Genomic DNA, 17,926 nt, shown 5'->3' with positions numbered 1-17,926 from the left:
TGCGAGAGGAAGCGATGGATGCAGGTCAAGTTACCATGTTTAAAAGCCATCTGGATAAGTCCATGAACCGGAATGGTTTGGAGGGATACGGCTCAAATGAAGGTAAGTGGAACTAGTTTGGTTTGGGAGCACGGTCCGCGGTTTGGAATTCTGAGGTGAATAACCTACTTTTCAACTTCCCAAAGTCATAGAATCATAGAGATGTACAGCATGGAAACAGACCCTTTGGTCCAACCTGTCCATGCCGACCAGATATCTCAACTCAATCTAGTCCCACCTGCCAGCACCCAGCCCATATCGCTCCAAACCCTTCCTATTCATATACCCATCCAAATGCCTCTTAAATGTTGCAATTGTACCAGCCTCTACCTCTTCCTCTGGGAGCTCATTCCATACATGTACCACCCTATGTGTGAAAAAGTTGCCCCTTAGGTCTCTTTTATATCTTTCCCCTCTCACCCTAAACCTATGCCCTCTAGTTCTGGACTTCCCAACCCCAGGGAAAAGACTTTGCCTACTTATCCTATCCATGCCCCTCATAATTTTGTAAACCTCTATAAGGTCACCCTTCAGCTTCTGATGCTCCAGGGAAAACAGCCTCAGCCTGTTCAGCCTCTCCCTATAACTCTAATCCTCCAACCCTGGCAATGTCCTTCTAAATCTTTTCTGAACCCTTTCAAGTTTCACAACATCTTTCTGATAGGAAGGAGACCAGAATTGCACGCAATATTCCAACAGTGGCCTAACCAATGTCCTGTACAGCCACACCATGACCTCCCAACTCCTGTACTCAATACTCCGACCAATAAAGGAAAGCATACCAAACGCCTTCTTGACTATCCTATCTACCTGTGGCTCCACTTTCAAGGAGCTATGAACCTGCACTCCAAGGTCTTTTTGTTCAGCAACACTCCCTAGGACCTTACCATTAAATGTATAAATCCTGCTAAGATGTGCTTTCCCAAAATGCAGCACCTCGCATTTATCTGAATTAAACTCCATCTGCCACTTCTCAGCCCATTGGTCCATCTGATCAAGATCCTGTTGTAATCTGAGGTAACCCTCTTTGCTGTCCACTACACCTCTAATTTTGGTGTCATCTGCAAACTTACTAACTGTACCTATTCTGCTCACATCCAAATCATTTATGTAAATGATGAAAAGTAGAGGGACCAGCACCAGTTCTTGTGGCACTCCACTGGTCACAGGCCTCTGGTCTGAAAAACAACCCTCCACCACCACCCTCTGTCTTCTACCTTTGAGCAAGTTCTGTATCTAAATGGTTAGTTCTCCCTGTATTCTATGAGATCTAACCTTGCTAATCAGTCTCCCATGGGGAACCTTGTCGAACGCCTTACTGAAGTCCATGTAGATCACATTTACTGCTCTGCACAAGACAGGATTGTGATGGAACACTCTTCATTTACTTGGATGAATGTATATCACACAACTCTCAAAAATCTCAACTCCATCCAGAATAAAGCAGCCCCCTTGATTGCATTGTAGACAAGCAAGAGACTAGAAGGACATGGCAAACAAAAGAAGGATTTTCCTGAGGAAAGGTAATGCCTGAAATGTCGACTTCTTCACCTCCTGATGCTGGCTGTGCTCTTCCAGCCTCCTGCTTGTCTACTTTGCATTTCAGTAGCTGCAGTTTTTTTGTCCCTTGATTATCATCACAGACACCAACTTTGCTAATTACTCCTTCCATTACTGACTCACGCTGGCAGCCATGTGTACTGCAAGGTGCACTGCTGGCAACTACCAAAGACTCTTCGGCAGCACCTTCAACTCTTTTCACAACCACTACCACTTAAAGGTACAAGACCAACAGTTGCATGGTTCCAATATCACCTGTAAGTTCTCCTCCAAGTTATACACTATCCTGACTTGCGAACAAATACTCATATTCCTTCATTATCACTGAGTCAAAATGTTGAACCTCCCTCTTCCTAACAGCAATGTCATTGTGTCTTTACCATACCGGCTGAAGGGGTTTAAGTAGAAACCTTTTAACAAGAGCATACTGAATTTGCAATAACTGTTAACCCGAGCATTGATGCAAACATCCCACAAACAAATTTTAGGAAAGCTTTGCTACAATTGATGCTTACTATGCACCATTCTCATTGGTCCTGTCTGTTACTCCCTCAAACCAATCGATCAAGTTGGTCAGTGATAAATTTCCCATAACAAATCCATGTTGACTGTCACTGATTAAGTCACACCCTCCTCAACGATAGTGAATACTGTCAGTATTTTTTTTCAATAAATTTGCTGATACCAAGTTTAGGTCCTCTGGACAATCATTACTTGGTCTAACCCATTCTCCCATTTTAAACTAAGGTGTAACATTAGCTGTCCTCCAGTACTGTCATACTGCACCTGTGGTCAGTGCAAATTCAAAAATGATGGTCAGAACTCAACTAATCCTTTCCTTGTTTCTGAGATACATTTCATGAACTGTAAGACAGAAGTGCAGAAGTAAGTTATTCAACCAATCGAGTGTGCACTGCCATATAATGGGAATATGGCTGATCCGATAATCCTTGACTCCACTTTTCTGCCATTTCCCCATAATCAAATTTCACCGACTGATTTACCAGAAAATTTCATATTTGCTAAATCTGTAAAGATTGAGGCATCAGTGTCGTAGAGGACAGCAGAAGAACTCCCTTCAAATGTTGCCATTAGATCTGCCAGAGGGCAGGTGGGGACGTGAGCAATGGATAGCACCTTTGATTGCAAAACTCCACCTGAGCACTGCACTAGGAATGCTACCTCAAAGCTGTAATCTTAGCAGTGGGCCTTGAACCATTACTCTGTCTGTCCCAGGATGCAACACTGCTGTTGACTTAGACAGAGCTGAAACAAGTGACTTGAGGGCTTGTCACTTATAATCCTCATGCTGATAGAATAAGAAACAATCCCCCAGAGAGATCATTAAAAAATAACTGAGAGAGAGAGAGAAAAAATCTTTCACTGGGCACTTAAACTGAAACGCTAATTCGATAGCATTCATTAAAATGTTAGTTTACTGAATGTAATATTGGGTAGAAGGGTTCGTGGTACCATGTGTCTCCAAAGCTGAACTTAAAGGAAATCTTTGAAGTAACAAAATGGGATCTTTAAAGAAGATTGAGCCACCTGTGGGAATTAGTTACATGTGAGAGATGTGACGCTTGTTAAAAGTGATGGATGGACAGCTCTTCCTCTTCTGGGGATAAGTCAGCCTGAAAAACAAAAAAAAACTTACTGATGGATTGACATTCACCATTTAATTCTGAAGAAGTCACAGGCAGCTGCTTAAATCAGTGTTCCAAATTATCCATTAACTAGTCTTTGGGAGTCAATTGCTTGCGATCCATGTTATGAATTAAAGTTATTTCGTTATTGCGCAAATAGCCCAGCTGCAGAAAATAATTACTTTCTTTCCTGAAGCAAAACTGTTAGGTTCTCTGAGGGCCCAAGCAGACAGAGCAACTTCCTGGTGTAGCACAAACTTGTGTTGGCTTGTGGATATGGGTGAAAGGTTTGAGAAGAAGCAAGATAAAATGAAGATGGGAAGCACTGAAACTCAATGGGTAAGGAAAAGTTAGAATAGAGTGAAAGATATTAGGGCGTAAGACCCAGCTATGCATTAGTTTGTAGAACTACATAGAGTATAAGAAAAAGAATGGAATGAATTGCTGGTGCAGCTTCATCTCAGGGAGTACGACACCATTTCAGAGGCATGGCCATTTTACAGTCAGGACTAGGATCTAAAAATACCAGGATACAGGAACAGTCGGGAAAATGCTGGAACAAAGGACTGGTCTCAGATTAAGGCTGAAACCACTTTGATACTGAAAAAGGAGATGATGAATGGGAAGTAACTCAGTAAGCAGTGTGGGTGAAAGTATGAAATAAGAAAGATGGAGAAGCTGAACAAGCTTTGAGGAAGGAGTGACCTGTTAGTCCAATCAGGGATGGAGTGGTGAAATTACACAAGGTGTGTGAGGAGTTGTCCAGTAGTTGAATCAAAGGCCCTAGGCATGTCAGCACTGTCTAATGTACTCAGAATCCCTACAGTTTGGAAGCAGGCCATTTGGTCCTTCAAGTCTAGTCCAACCTTCTGAAGAGCATCCCTCTCAAACACAACCTCCCAGCCTATCCCACACATCCTGAATACTATGGGCAATTTAGCATGGCCAATCCACCTCACCTGCATATCTTAGGACTGTCGAAGCACCCAGAGGAAACCCACACAGACACAGGGAGAATGTGCAAACTCCACACAGTTGCCCAAGGGTGAAATCAAACCTAGATCTCCATTGCGGTGAGATAACAGTGTTAACCACTGAGCCACTGTACCACCAAAGTGATTGTGTTGCCATGTACTTTGTACATAAGTGTCATTTATTGTGAAAAACCATTGTGTTTTATAGTTAACCAGCAGGCTTTGAAGTTAATACAAAACAATTTGGGAGGGAGTATCTACAGGGTACTTGCTATTAGCTATAACCTATCAGAATTTAAGAGTGTAATGATTAGCCAGATAAGTTGTCAAGTTAAGGTGATTTTAACAAGAAGATTAACTTTCACAAGGATTGGGAAAACCAGACAAGCAGATGTTTGAAACTGAGCTATATTTGAATTATGTTTTCAATAATTCGTCAATGGTTGACTGCGTCGGTGTCTGAGCCAACATTTATTGCCCATTCATAATCACTGTTGAGGAAGTGATGCTAATTTGTCATCGGAAATGTGACAATCCTTATGGTGTAAGGACACCTACAGTGCTGTTAGGAAGCAACTTCAAAGATTGCGACCCAGCAGCAGTAACGTTTATATAATTCCAAGTCAGAATAATGTGTGGCTTCCTGGAGAACCCACAAGGTGGTTGTGTTCCGATGCACCTGCCTCCCTTATTTTTCAAGGTGGCAGAGATCATATATTTTGAAGGTCCTGTCAGAGGAGCCTTAGTCAGTGATTGCACTGCATCTTGTAAGTAGTACACAGTGTTTTATTCCTGATGAAGGGCTTTTGACCGAAATGTCGATTTCGAAGCTACTTGGATGCTGCCTAAACTGCTGTGCTCTTCCAGCACCACTAATCCAGAATCTGGTTTCCACCATCTGCAGTCATTGTTTTTACCACAGTGCTGTAACTGTTTGTCAGTGGGGGAGGGAATCAAAAATTGGAAGTCTTATATGAAGTGTCAATCAAATGGGCTGCTTAGTCCTAGATTGTGCCAAGCTTCTTGAGTGTTGTTGGAGCTACACTCACCTAGGCAAGTAGGGAATATTCTAAGTATTTCTGACTTGTGCCTGTAGATGGCAAGAAGGCTCTGGGGAGTCAAAAAGTGAGTTGCTTACTGCAAAATTCCTCTGATTTGCACTTGTAGTCAAGTATTTATATAGCTAGCCCAGTTTAGTTTCTTGTTAATGATAGCCCCAATTATTTTGAAAATAAGGATTCAGCCATTGAATATCAAAGGATGATCTTGTTGGAGATGATCATTCTCTGGCACTTGACCTACTGTTAGGAAACAAGGTAGGGCAGGTGACTGAGGTGTCAGTGGAGGAGCAGTTTGGGGCCAGCGACCATAATTCTATTAGTCTTAAAATAGTGATTGAAAAGGATAGACCAGATCTAACAGTTGAAGTTCTAAATTGGAGGAAGGCTAATTTTGACGGCATTAGGCAGAAACTTTGAAAAGCAGATTGGATGCAGATGTTTGCAGGTAAAGGGGTGGTTGGAAAATGGGAAGCCTTCAGAAATGAGATAATTAAAGTCCAGAGAAAGTATATTTCTGTTAGGGTGAAAGGAAAGACTGGTAGGTGTAGGGAATGCTGGATGACTAAAGAAATTGAGCGTTTTCTTGAGATAAAGAAGGAAGCATATGTCAGGTATAGACAGGACAGATCGAGTGAATCCATAAAAGAGTATATAAAGGCAGTAGGAGTTTAACATCATCAAGAGGGAAATCAGGAGGGCAAAAAGGGGACGTGAGATAGCTGTGGCAAATACAATTAAGGAGAATCCAAAGGGTTTTTACAAATACATTAAGGACAAAAGGGTAACTAGGGAGCAAATAGGGCCTCTCAAAGATCAGCAAAACCACAGGAGATGGGGAAAAATACTAAATGAGTATTTTGCATCAGTGTTTACTGTGGAGAAGGACATGGAAGATGTAGAATGTTGGGAAATAGATGGTGACATCTTGGCAAATATCCATATTACAGAGGAGGAAGTGCTGGATGTCTTGAAATGCATAAAGGTGAATAAATACCCAGGACCTGATCAGGTGTACCCGAGAACTCTATGGGAAGCGAGGAAAGTGATTGCCGGGCTCCTTGCTGAGATATTTGTACCATCAATAGTCACAGGTGAGGTGCCAGAAGACTGAACGTTGGCTAACATGGTACCATTATTTAAGAAAGGTGGTAAAGACAAGCCAGAGAACTATAGACCAGTGAGCCTGACGTCAGTGGTGAGCAAGTTGTTGGAGGGAATCCTGAAGGACAGACAAGGACTGATTAGGAACAGTTAACATGGCTTTGTGCGTGGGAAATCATGTCTCACAAACGTGATTGAGTCTTTTTGAAAAAAGTAACAAAGAGGATTGATGAAGGCAGAGCGGTGTCCGTGACCTATATGGACTTCAGTAAGGGGTTCGCCAAGTTCCCCATGGGAGACTGGTTAGCAAGTTTAGATCTCATGGAATACAGGGAGAACTAACCATCTGAAAGAAGGGTAGAAGACGGAGGATGGTGGTGGAGAGTTGTTTTTCAGACTGAAGACCTATGACCAGTGAAATGCCACAAGGATCGGTGCTGGGTCCACTACTTTTCGTCATTTATATAAATGATTTGGATATGAACATAGGAGGTATAGTTAGTAAATATTGCAGATGACACCAAATTTGGAGGTGTCATGAAGGTTACCTCAGACTACAACAGGATCTGGACCAGATGGGCCAATGGGCTGAGGAGTGGCAGATGGAGTTTAATTTAGATAAATGCGAGGTGCTGCATTTTGGGAAAGCGAATCTTAGCAGGACTTATACACTTAATGGTAAGGTTCTAAGGAGTGTTGCTGAACAAAGAGACCTTGGAATGCAGGTTCATAGTTCCTTGAAAGTAGAGTCGAAGGTAGATAGGATCATGAAAAGGGAGTTTGGTATGCTTTCCTTTATTGGTCAGAGTATTGAGTACAGGAGTTGGAAGGTCATGTTGCGGCTGTACAGGACATTGGTTAGGCCACTGTTGGAATATTGCGTGCAATTCTGTTCTTCCTATCGGAAGGATGATGTGAAACTTGAAAAGGTTCAGGAAAGATTTACAAGGATGTTGCCTGGATTGGAGGATTTGAGCTATAGGAAGAGGTTGAATAGGCTGGGGCAGTTTTCCCTGGAGTGTTGGAGGCTGAGGGATGACCTCATAGAGGTTTATAAAATCCGGAGGGGCATGGATAGGATAAATAGACAAAGTATTTTCCCTGGAGTGTGGGAGACCAGAACTGGAGGGCATAGGTTTAGGGTGAGAGGGGAAAGATATAAAAGGGACTTAAGGGCAACTTTTTCATGCAGAGGGTGGTGCATGTATGGAATGAGATGCCAGAGGAAATGATGGAGGCTGGTACAATTTCAATACTGGGGGAAATATGGGCCAAGTGCTGGCAAATGGGACTAGATTGGGTTGGGATATCTGGTCAGCATGGACGAGTTGGACCAAAAGGTCTGTTTCCGTGCTGTACATCTCCATGACTCTATGACTCATATGGTGCCTATGTTACTTGCCACTCATCAGCTCAAGCCTGGAAATTGTCCAGATCTTGCTGCAGTTAGACAGAAACTGTTTCAATATCTGAGGGGTGACAAATGCTGCTGAACATTGTACAATCATCTGTGAATATCCCTACTTCTAACCTTAATGATACAGGAAAACCCATTGATGAAGCAGCTGAAGATGATTGGGTCTAAGGCACTGGAGGTACTTCTGGAATGATGTGCTAGGTCTGAGATGATTAACCTTCATGAGCATAGGAACTGGGAGCAGGAGTAGGCAATTCAGCCCCTTAAGCCTGCTCCGCCATTTAATATAATCATGGCTGATCTCATCTCGGTCTCAAACCACTTTCCTGCCTGCTCTCCATAACTCTTCAACCCATTACGAATTAAAAATCTGTCTATCTCCTACTTAAATTTGCTCAATGTTCCAGCATGCTTTGCACTCTGAGCTCGTGAATTCTACAGATTCACAACTCTTTGAGAGGAATAATTTTGCCTCATCTGTGTGTCAAATTTCCTTATTCCAATTTATGACCTCTAGTTCTAGACTGCCCTACATTAAGAAACAGCCCTTCTACATCTGCTTTGTTTATCCCCTTTTGCATCTCACATACCTCAAGTAGATCTCCTCTCATTCTTCTAGACTCCACAGGTGTAGGCCTAACCTGCTCAATCTCTCTTCAGAAGACACCCCTCACCTCTGGAATCAATCTAGCATCTGGCTGAAGATTGAACTGCTTTCAATACTGCTAGATCCTTCTTCAAGTAAGGTGACCAAAATTGTGCACAATACTCACTAACACCTTGTACAATTGCAGCAACACTTTGCTACTTTGATACTCTTTGTGCACAACCTTTGTGTTACGAGCGACAATTGAAAATGGAGAGTGTACAAAAATTGACTGGCTGGATGTGACAAATGGAGTCCTTCAGGCGCCTGCGCTGAGGCCTAACATTTTACAATTTGGAACAATGATATTGATGGGAGCACTGAATGCATGGCAGCAAAATTCACAGGTGATACCAAGAGAGGTGGGAGACTGTGTCAAGAAGAAGGCAGAAGGGAATTGTCGACGAAAGGTTGAGTGAGTGAGCAAAAATCTGGCGCAGAGAGTAAATCATGGGAAAATGTGAAGTTGTTCACTTTTGTAGGAAGAATACGAATGCAGTGCACTACATAAAAGAAGGAGGTCAGCAAGATTCTGAAGGGCAGAAGGATTTAGATGTTCTTCTGCGTGAGTCTCACAATTAATAGGCAGGTACAGTAACTATTCAAAAAGACCAACTGAATCTATCTTTCATCACAAGAACATGAAATTGAACGTGTTATGCCTCAGTTACGCAGGGAATTGGTAAGACCGCATCTTGAATCTTGAGCAGTTTTGGTCTCCTTATTTAAAGAAGAACGTAAATGTATTGGAGATGTTTCAGAGGAAGTTGGCAAAATCGATACCTGCAATGAGAGAATTAACTTATGAGGAAAAGTTGGTCATACTGAGCATGTTCCATTTGCATTTAGAGCAATGAGGAGTTACTTGACAAGGTTGAATTGGAAAGGATGTTTCCTATTGTGCAATGTTTTAAAATTAGGGGTTGCCCTTTTTGAACTGAGATGAGAAGAATTTTTTTCCCTGAAAGGGTTGTGCAATTTTGGAATTTGCTGCCTCAGAAAGAAATGATGGGGAAAAGAATAGAATTGGATATTCTTAAACAGAAGTAAATAGATTCTTGTTAGGCAAGGAATCAAGGGTTATCAGGCATGTGTGGGAATGTGGCATTCAAAACTGATCAGCCATGATCTAACTGAATGATAGAGATGGCTTCTTTGGCAGAATGTTCTACTCTCTGCTTCTGATTTTCCCTCTGATTCTCAGTGACTCCAGTTTTCTGCAGCTGCTCAATACCAAACTTGATGTCAAGGGCAGTCACTCTCAACACCTCTCTGGAATTCAGCTCCATTTCTCCATGTTTTGAGCAACGTTGTAATGGACTGAGCTCATAAAGAGCACATGGTCAAGAGCTGAGCGTGCCTGGCAGAATCTAAACTCAGATTATGTGAGCAGGCTTCTAGTAAGTGCTGCTGGGCAGCCCTGTCGGCAACAATTACAATGATTTTTAGATTAGATTAGATTCCCTACAATGTGGAAACAGGCCCTTCGGCCCAACAAGTCCACACCAACTCTCTGAAGAGCAACCCACCCAGAGCCATTACCCTATATTTACCCCTGACCAATGCACCTAACACTACATGCAATTTAGCATGGCCAATTCACCTAACCTGCACACCTTTGAACTGTGGAAGGAAATCGAAGCACCCAGAGGAAACCCACACAGACACAGAGAGAATGTGCAAACTCCACACAGACAGATGCCCAAGGCTGGAATCGAACCTGAGACCCGGGTGCTGTGAGGCAGCAGTGCTAACCACTGAGCCACCGAGCTGCCCCACGTGCTGCCCCATGATTGAAAGTAGACTGATGGGACATGATACATCTGGTTGGATTTCTCCTAGTTTTTTTGAACAGAACATACCTGGGCAATTTTCCACAGTGCCAAGTAGCCGTGGAATCCAGTTCCAGTGTTGAACTGGAAAATCTTGAACACATCTGGAACGTCTTCAGTTCTTTTGCTGCAATGTTGTCAAGGTCCATACCCCACGTAATATTCAGTGCCTTCAGTCGCTCCTTGATATTGTGTGGAGTGAATCAATTGGCTAAAGGCTGGCATCTGTGATGCTGGGGACCTCAGGTAAAGGCCGAGGTGGATTATCCATTTGATGCATCTGGCTGAAGATTGTTATGCATGATTCAGCCTTGCCTTTGTGTTGATTTACTGGGCTCTCTGATTGCTCAGCTTGGGAATATTTGTGCAGTAATTTTCTCCTGTAAGTTATTTAATTGTCCATGGCCATTCATGACAGGAAATGGCAGGACTGCAGAGCTTAGACCTGATCCATTGTCTGTGGGATCATGTAGCTGTATCTATCGCATGCAATGAGTCCTGTGTTGTACGTTCACCAGGCTGACATCTCATCTTCAGTATGCCTGATGCTGCTTGTGGCATGTCCTCCTGCATTGAACCAGGGGTGATCCTGTCTTGATGGCAATAGTCGAATGGGGAATAGGGGGGGCTATAAGGTTGCAGATTGTTGAATACATGTCTGCTTCTATTGCTGAATGGCTTACAATATCTCATGGATTTCTAGTGTTGAAATTCATCCAATTCTAGACAATGATAGTGCCACACAACACAATGGATGGAATCCTCAAAGTGAAGACACAAAGTCTCCACAAACTGAGTAGTGATCACTGTTACCATTACTGTCACGGGAAGATGTATCTTCAGCAAACAGATGATCAGGATCAATTCAATTATATCTTCCCTCTCCCCACCCTCAGTGTTTCCTCCAAGTAGCATTCAACATGGAGAAGCATAAAGTTATTGGCTGATCAAAAGGTACAGGTGGGGGAAGAGTAGGCCACAATTAGCACAAGCTTTCCATTCCCATTTTTGGCCTGATGTTAGAGACTTCATGGGGTCCAGCGTCAGTGTTGAGGACTCATGTTGCAACTCCTTCAAGGCTATATATCACTAAACTATCACCTCTGGTGGTATTTCCTGTTGATGGGACTATTGTCAGAAATTATTTGGAATAGCTTGAGTGGATTCACCACCATCAAGTCTTCCTTCTATCTCTTCTCGTCTAGTCGACTGGTACTACATGTGGAAGGATGGCCTTGCAACGTCCCAGACAGAGGATAGCCAGAGAAACATTAAAGACTAGAAAAGCTGGGCCTATTCTCCTTGGAGCAGCGATAGAATTTACCATTTAATATTTAAAATCAAACACGGTTTTGGTAGAGAAGATAAGGACAAACTGTTTCCAGTGGCAGAAGGGTTGGTCACCAAAGAACACAGAATTAAGGCAATTCGCAAAAATAGCAGAGGTGATATGAGGAATAAAGCATTGAATGGTTAACAGCTGGAATGCTTTATGTGGAAGCAAATGACTTAAAGATAAATTGGCCCATAATCTTACCAGACCATAGGCTGCCCTCTCATTAGAGAAAGACGACTGATGGTGGTTTAACCTGAGGGTCCCCACACCTCAGGCAAGGGGACAGAATCCTTCATGGTCACCTCAGCCGGTACAGAAAATAAATACTCTTTATTACAAACCATCCATTAGCCAACTGAGCTAAACCGATCCCCTCAGATGGAAAGAAACTCAACAGCATCTTCAAGGGCAATTCGATACTGAGGCAGTCTCAACAGTTATGAGGACACACTGATTTGTTTCCAAATGCTACTTCAATTCCTCTCTTCACTTCAAGCACTCTCCACACTCACACGGTCACATTAAGTCCATTCTTTTGTCAAAGTTAATAAAGCGTGGTGCTGGAAAAGGCACAGCAGGTCAGGCAGCCTCTGAGGGGGCAAGAGAGTCGATGTTTCAGGCAGGACCCTTCTTCAGGACTGAAGAATAATTTCTTAGCTGGGACCAATGCGGGTACCCATAGCCACCTCTCTGCTTTGCAGGAAGTGGGATGATTGAAAGAAGAAGTTGTTAAGGGCAAGGGTCAGTACTGCCCATTGAATGAGAGTGTGGGCGGAGGGGGAGTGGGTGGGTCAGTGGGAGAGGTTAAAAAGGAGGACTTGTAGGCCTTCCTCATGGGGAGACACAGGAGTTGGTGTACTGGATGTCCATAGTGAAAATGAGGTATTGGGGGCCAGGGAATCGGAAGTCATGGAGAAGGTGGAGGGCGTGGGTAGTGTCTCGGACATATGTGGGGAGTACCTGAACCAAGGGGGACAGGATGGAGTCTAGATAAGCTGAGATAGGTTTGTTGGGCAGGAACAGGTGGCAACAATCAGTCAACCGGAACAGTCAGGTTTGGGGATTGTTGGCAAGAGATAGAACCGAGTGGTGCGGGTTGGGGAACTATGAGGTTGGAGGCTGAGGATGGGTGATCATCTGAAGTGATGAGGTTGTGGATGGTTTTGGTAATGAGAGGCGGGATCTTGTTGGAGGGGAGTGGTAGGAGGAGTTATCGGTGAGTTGTCATCTGGCTTCAGTGAGGTAGAAGTCAGTGCATCAAACTACCACTGTGACCCCCTTGTCCACTGGTTTGATGGTGAGTTTGAGGTTAGGGTTGGAGGGAGTGGAGGGCTGTATGTTGTGAGGGCTGGAGTTTGGAGTGGGTGAGACAGATGGAGAGATTGAGGCGGTCAATGTTGCAACTATGTCAAAGTTAATGTCAAAGCCTACCTTATGTCTGTCACATACTCTGTCACCACCAACATCAATCCCTGGGTACGTTTTGACCAGCAGAGGTGGTAGCGTTCTGATATCACAACATAATCTCTGCCCATCAGGCTGCAAAGGACTTTTCGTGAGAAGTGTTAGCTGGTTCCTGAGTTGTTGTCCTTAGTGATAACAGCACATAGTGAAAGGAATAATGAATATTTAGTTTTAAGTTGAGCCTAACGTATCACAAGAAACAACCATGTATATTTGGTAAACAAATTTACTGTAAAAAAATTGAGGTTATCCTCTGTCTGAGACATTGCAAGACCTACATATATTATCAGTAGACTAGACGAGAAGAGATTGAAGGAAGAATTGACCGTGGTAAGTACACTCAAGCAAATCCAAATCATTTCTGACAATAGTCCCACCTACAGAAAATACCACCAGAGATGATAGGTTAGTGATATACTGTCTAGAGGGAGTTGCCATGGGAGTCCTCAACACTGATGCTGGACCCCATGAAGTCTCATGACATCAGGCCAAAAATGTGGATGGAAAGTTTGTGCTAATGTTCCTCACTCTGGGTACCATTCGAGTAAATCTGCTCATCAACCTCTCCAATGTTTTGACATCTAGCCATTCGTTGGGGTATCACATTACTCACTGACCTCACCATGTTGTTCTCAGCTTGGACTTCCAAAAAAGGTTGTGACATAAAAGAAGAGTGCAAGACAAAGGTTAAAGGCTTACTCCAGACAGACCCAACTCCAGCAAGATCCAGCCCAGTACTGAATGGACAAAGTCAGAAGCCGCATGACACTAGGTTTTAGTCCAACAGGGTTGTGTGAAATCACAAGTTTTTGGAGCGCTGCTCCATCATCTGATGAAATCACCTGTTGAAGGATCAGCATTCTGAAATCTTGCGATTTCAAATAAACCTGTTCGACTAAAACCTGGTGTCATGTGACTTCTGACTTTGTCCACTCCATTCCAACAATGGCGCATCCACATCATGACCATTGAATAGATGGGCTGAGTAGCCTATTCTTGCTCCTATTTTCTATGTTTCCTTTGCTTTCATCTCTTTCAAAGTTATTTTCTGTAAGCCCGCAGTCAGGCTAGCTGATGAGAATTACTCAACCTTTATTAATATTTGAGGCCACCTTTCAGCCTGTTTGATGTCCCATACATATTTATATGGCCAGCATATTTTTAAGATAAACAACTCTTGCTTTCCTTTATTAGAATGCCTGAACAGGATGGTGTTTATTGAAGCAATTTAATTTGCATTGACTCCAACTGTGAGATGTGATTTCAGCTGCATACGCATACAACTGCAGTGTGACGTACAGCACTTGACATCGGGAATAATTAAAGCGCAGAACGTTATTCAGGTGGTCATTCACTTCTCTTTGCAGACAAAGACAACTTTTCCCAGCTTTTCGTCATAGTTCAGAGGTCACAAAACGCAGTCTGAAGTAGGCCTTTTGCCTCAGAGCAAGGCAAGAAGACCACTGTCAGTGATAGTGTAGCAGTGGGAATTTTGTCAGCTTACAGAAAAACTCATCAGCCTCCCTCCCTGTGGCATCAAACTGGCATTTTAAATGTTTAACAGCTTTTATTTCCACCACAGTAAGTCCCACCTGCTAAGAACATCGAGATGTCAGCCCTAAATTTCGCCTTTGGCAGTTTTGATTCTGCCCAACTCAGCTTGCTTTCGCAAACTAGTTTTGCAGCAGCCCTTCATGCTGCTTGGAGTAGATGCTTTCATAAGGTCACCTTTCCTTGAAATGTAGGCACATGGATAGGCCATTTGACCCCTCCAGTCTGTTCCAACATTCAACTAGATCATGCTGATCCGCATTCCTACTCCTGTATGTAACATGTCCTCATGATTAAATGCATTAAGCCCTAGTTTTATTCCAGAAAAACAGTATCTCACCTAATTTCCAGAGGCACGACATCCTTTCTGAGCTTCAATGCCCAAACGTGGTTGCCGTGCTCCCGGCAGCGTTCGATAATGGCTCTGCTCCATTAAAGGGTGACACTGTCATTGCATCCCCTTTGGAAAAGGTCCACATTTCCAGCCTACCCTTGTAAAGACGCAAAAGCTTATCTAAGTTTATCTAATGCCTTTCTCAGCAATCTGACATCTTAAAGTACTCTCCAGGCAAAATAAATAGCATGTTATAGACATGTTAACATCCACAAAAGCAGCATGAATGCCCAGGGACTGGCTTTTACATTCCCTCCCCTGGCTTGGCATTTCTGGTGACATTACCTTCATCCCATTCCCCTGCAATGACAGTACAGGACTGGAGAGGGTGGGTGGAAGGGAAGGCTCTGCCTCCATCAGGGGGTCGTATGTGCATCAATGATACGCCTGTAGGATTATATACCCACTTTGTACTCCCCACCTGACCTCCAGAGCTTGCCACCCCCAACTATCTCCACCTCTGCCCCCCTTTCCTACTCCCTCAATGCCCTCCCTGTATCCAAAAAGACCCAACCTACCTGTATCCATAGTTGTTCTTGGCAGCTTACTTTGGACTCCCAGTCTCTCCATTCCTCTTCGCTGGCCAAGATCTGGAGCTTAGGATTTCCTTTGACTGAAGGAGGTGATGGCCCAGTGGAAGTATGAGACTGTGGACCCAGAGACCCCCAGATAATGTTCTGGGGAGCCTGGATTTGAATCCCACCGTGGCAAATGGTGGGATTTTGATCACTAAAAATCTGAAATTCAGTCCTGTGGAGTATTGAGGGAGGTAGAGTAGAAATAACAAAGAAGACAAGCTGTTGACAAAGGGTAGAACGTGAGGTGGTAAAGGGTTCTCACTGTGTCCACAGAACCTACATCCCATAGCAGCAGTGTGCTCAGTAGTCATGATACACCTGGGGGGGGGGGGGGGGCACAGAATTGTGGAAGCAAGCCTGTTACCTCAGAGCAAGGCAAGAAGGCCTTCTATCATGACAATGGAGGTGACCATGCTCAGGAATATTATCCAGAGAGGATCTTTCCATACTGGGACAGGAGATATAGCAAATGACTCACAGTTCACTGTCTACTGCTGTATTTGGAAGATCATACAGGGTCTGCCTGTCAGGAAAGAGGTTTCCTTGTCTCCTCTCTAATGGAGAAAAGCAGGAAGACCAACGCGTCCTTTTGCTAAAGTGGCAGTCTCCTGCAGAGTGCAGAGTGTTATCAATGGCACACATGTTGCTTTTCAATGTTTGAGAATCCCATAACGATATAGGGTGCCATTCACATAGCTGGTGTGTGACCGTCCCCAAATGGTGAATACCCACTCACCTGACAGCGGCCATGATGAATTTGGCCTGTATCAGTTTGCTGTTCCAATTGTCATTCGGCCGTCCAATCAAACCAGAGGGTTGTGGTGAGAGATAAGCATTGGATGTTTCACCTGTAGCTGATGATTGCCCTTTGCGGTCGGTATTCATATCATGAGAGCAATGGCAGCATGAGGAAGGTTATTAAACAGGCTGTCTTCAGGGAGACCTTGTGTCAGGAGTACCTCGGCCATTTGCTGATGAGACTTTCAGCATTTGCTGCGGTCAGAGTCCCAGTTCGTTGGTGATCTGTAGAACCTTTCACCTCTCGGTCATTATAAAGGCCTTGCCATTCTGTGCTGTGTGAGAACCTCATAAAGAAGAGGGAGAGAGGAGGCAGCTAGCACATCTATATTCTCCTCAAGTGGGCCATGAGTATGTTACCAGATACAAGTGCTGCAAAATGGGACACCAGATTCCCATTGCTAACAGTTTCTTAAGTTACCATCTTCCATCAAAGACCACAATGACAACTTATTGGCCACATGTAAAAAAAAAGCAAAAGACCACATAACAGGAATCCCATGCCAACTTTATCTTTGTCGAGCACCTGTAGATGGCTGGGCTGGAGACTTCAGGGGACATGTGAAAGTAGATCTTTATTTAAAGTGTGGGAAGGGTACAGTGTTGTGGGAGGTACAAAAGAGGAATGTATCCACTGCTTGAAATCAGAACAGACTGCAGGGAGTGGGTGATGTGGGATTTGAGAATGAATGATTTATTTATTGTCACGTGTATTTTACAGTCAAGTGTGTGGTGCACAGCAGGTCAGGCAGCATCCGAGGAGCAGGAGAATCGACGTTTCGGGCATAAGCCCTTCATCAGGAATGAGACCGATTTTACAGTCAAATATAATAAAGCGCAGTAAAAAGCTTTCAATTATCACTGTAAACCTGTGCCATTTGGTTGTTTAAAAATAAGAGAAGATAAAAAGATAGAACTTATAGAGAAGTCCATCTATGCTCTGATTCTGAGGTGGCTCAGAACTACTCCCTCGCCAGACCCAAGTAATGTCGAAGTTGTGGATCCTCAGGCACCATCTCATGCCACTGGGGTGGTTCACCATTGCTACCGCCTGCACAGGGCACACCAGTGTCAGAGACTCTCACTGTAGTCAGCGTTACCATCATGCCTCCCACTACCATTTCACCTCCACCAGTATTGGACCCAGCCAATGACATAGTCGCCAATCCTCAGGCGCCATCTTTTGCGAAGATGCCTCAGACAGGAACATACCACCATCCTCCATGGTTTCAGTGGTGCTGCTGATCACTGGCTCAATAAAGGCCTCTCTAATTATCCACAGAGCATTCTCCTTCCTAGTGGGTGGTCGGTGGCAGTAAATTTATCCGTTCATGCTCACAGTAATTAGCTGCTGCTCCTGTCAATTACAGGCAACCTTCTGATTATTCCATGACGCCAAATGGTGAAGGACAAAACCTTGACACATTCTTAAGTCTTTTTTATTTACAGAAGTAAGCATGACAAGCATGCAACTCTTAACCCTAGAAACAGTTTCATCCTATTTCTACTTAGAGAGGCATGTGTAAATC

This window comes from Chiloscyllium punctatum, chromosome 1, assembly GCF_047496795.1.
Source record: "Chiloscyllium punctatum isolate Juve2018m chromosome 1, sChiPun1.3, whole genome shotgun sequence".
NCBI lineage: Eukaryota > Metazoa > Chordata > Chondrichthyes > Orectolobiformes > Hemiscylliidae > Chiloscyllium > Chiloscyllium punctatum.
The sequence above is the reverse complement of the archived record's forward strand: the minus strand, read 5'-3'. Positions refer to the sequence as shown.